Genomic DNA, 3,126 nt, shown 5'->3' on the forward strand with positions numbered 1-3,126 from the left:
CAGTATAAAAGTCGGGAAGCGATGTTCCAGCTTCATAAAACATTATTTTCCGCCACATTGGGAGTATCCTATGCAGTTCTGCTCGCCAATATATATAGACGGAACAAATCAAACCTGCTGTAATAATGTAGAAGATGAATTCATGGAATCTATACAGGATGCTTTTCTAGATTGAGGAGCCAAATAGAGAAAAGCTTTTTTTGGATCTTGTTTTGTGAAATGATAAAGAATTAATTCACAATTCAGGTGTGGTTTGAGGGGCGGCAAAACATGGTGGGCCGCAGGGCCTGTATTGTGCTGTATTGTACTATGTTCTTAACCTTGTTATCAAGGGGCCTTTGAGGAAGAGTAACCATAATGTTTGATTTTTACATTGAATCTGAATGTGATATAGTTCAATACAAATCTAGACAAGGTAAATAATAAAAGTTAGAGAAGAGAGTTGCTGTGGTTGATTGCGAGGAAACATTGAAAAATATGACAATGGACAGGCAAGGAAAACTAACACCGAAAGTACGATGAAATAAAATATTTCTTCATTCAGCAAATAACTGGGCCGGACTGATGTCGCCAGTAGGGAGACAGAATCAAATCCAGCGTTCATCTGGGAGCTGTATCTGTCTCTGGAATGAAACATAAAATGAATCAGTTTGTCGGAACATGAGTTGCGTCTGATTGAGTGAGACTCGCTGGATGGGCCTCACAATGAGACGGTAGACACTAGATGGGCAAAATGGATGCTTCCTTGCTGGAGACATTCTGTGATTTTTGTACTTTCGTGTTGAAGATAACTCCTGTGAAGAAATGAAAACCCAGTTTCTTGTCAAGGAAGTTGATCCATCAAAAAAACTCACGTGCGATTAAGTCTTGTTTATTTCCTTTTCCTGAAGAATAAAGAGTGACCCAAGTCACTGCTGTTGTCCTTGAGGAAAATCCGGCTGCGAACCTTTCTTCAGGGCAGAATATCAGCGCTGGCTCAAGTGAGAGAAAATGCATCTGCTGGGGAAACAAAAATGGAACGTCAAAGATCACAATGTGTCCGGAACTGGTAGAATTCAATGTGGGACTTTACGAAAAAAGCAGTGATCTCATTGATTAATTGACCACTTGATACATCTCAACTTGATCATTACTGGGATCAGCCTCATTATGAAATCAGTCTCTGCCCCGAGATATTTCCTTGAGCCACAATTTGACAACGGTCCCAAACGTTCTTCTTCGATCGAAAATGCGCCGATTGTCCCCTTCCTGTGCCACATATTTTCGAGGATGTTCCTGTATCGCATGACGGCAATGACACTTGTGAATCAGAAGACCTGCTCTCCATCAAACTGCACGGTTGCTCTCCACAGAGAAATCACAGACCAAACCATAAAAAAAACAAGAGGAAGTCTACTCCATTTAACACAGTATAGCTTCCAACGGGCTTGAACGGGCTAACCAAAACCTTTGCGGGATGTGTGCAGATTTGCTCCATGAATTCTCTCTCAAAACACACGCCATTTTCATTCACAAACAAATCACTGGTGAAATGCAAGCTCATCACAAGGTGAAACAACGCGTATTTGCAGTTATTAAATTCTCCAACACTTGCCAGAACAAACTGACCGACCAATGCGATGACATCACAAGTGATACGGGAACGTGCAGGTGTGTTAACGTCAGAACTGTGGAACAAGGCCGCGAGAACAAACAGTGGACTTGGGTAAGTTGTGGAAATTATTTTCCCGGTGTTTCTTTCGCTCACTCAGTTACAGAGCATTGCACACGGCAAACTGACATCTGAAGAAAAAAAACTGCCAAATCAATGCATGTTTCCATCAGAAACTGACCTACAACTGGAAAGAATCTGATTACTTCCCTTGGCGTTGATATCGCCCCGCACATCTACAATACACAAGCTAAGATTACGATGGCCAGAGAATGAGAAAGGGCTCAGACACCATCCAGGTGATGCATTGCATATACATCCGGGCTACGCACACAACACCTCCAGTGCCCACGGCCTTAACCGATCAGAAGGAAAAGAACAACAGGTGTATTGCGAAACCGACCACATGCTCATTCCTCTCCATGTCGTTTATCGACCTGATGGGAAATATTCTGTACTTAAATGCTTCCAAGTGACATGATGGTAGCCATTCGACCTAGTAATCTCTGTCGGACTACAGGGCACCCCTTCCCGCAGTTAACGTTCACTGATATGTATGTCCCGACATATACGACAACCAGACTCAGATTCCACACAGACAGTACCGGAGCTCAGGATTGAATACGCATCCCTGGAGCTGTGAGGCAACAGTTATACTCATTAAAATTCGAAGCATGCAGAGAACTTATTTTCGTTCAACGGCAAACGACCGTGACAGGACTCGAACCTGCAGTATTCTGATCATTCCAACATTTGTTACCGGAATCAGACGCCTTCTCCATTAGGCCACACGGCCGCTGGCACCATAGACCAGTGAATATACAGTCCTCACCACGTCCAGACACAACGCACTTATATCGCCTGCCGGTTTCCTCAGATCGAAAACCTGGAACTCCCCCCCCCCCCCCCCCCGCCAGCATGTGGGAACACCATCACCAGAATAATTGCAGCGTTTCATGAAGACCAGGACATTCCCATTGGCAGTCACTTATGGACAATGAATGCAGGCCTTACAAAGTGAATGAAGTGAACGCATGAATATCTTGGAAAATGACGCACACAGACAATCAAGTAAGGGAACATTTGATGTCGCAAGAGATGATGAACTTAATCAAGAAGAATACAAATGAAGCGTACGTAAAATTTCGGAAACTAAATTCAAAGGAACCCCGAAAATTTTAAAGAAGCTGGAAGAAAAATCAAGAAGGGAATTAGGAAAGTCAGGAGGGGCCATGAGTGTGACCATGCTTGATGAAGGTGGAGCTGTGGATGTTGTCTACATCGATTTAACTGAGGGGATTGACAAGGTCCCTCAAGGTAGGCTTATCAAGAAGATTAAAGTTCATGGGATCCGCGGTAACTTGGCCGTTTTTAATTCAGAAATGGCTTGCCTATTGAAGACAGAGGATAGTGATAGATGGGACTCAATCTGGCTGGAGGGCCGGAACAAGTGGTGTTCTGCAGGAAATGGAAAT

General features: G+C 43.6%; 1 non-coding gene across 1 annotated transcript; it reads right to left on the reverse strand.

Annotated features, from left to right (window-relative positions):
* Positions 1-2,357: 2,357 nt before the first annotated feature.
* On the reverse strand, positions 2,358-2,447 carry trnar-ccg (transfer RNA arginine (anticodon CCG)). The gene is given in 2 exon segments: positions 2,358-2,393; positions 2,411-2,447. It is a non-coding gene; the product is annotated as a tRNA-Arg (tRNA).
* Between the last annotated feature and the right edge of the window lie 679 nt (positions 2,448-3,126).

This window comes from Pristis pectinata, chromosome 18 (assembly GCF_009764475.1).
Source record: "Pristis pectinata isolate sPriPec2 chromosome 18, sPriPec2.1.pri, whole genome shotgun sequence".
Lineage (NCBI taxonomy): Eukaryota > Metazoa > Chordata > Chondrichthyes > Rhinopristiformes > Pristidae > Pristis > Pristis pectinata.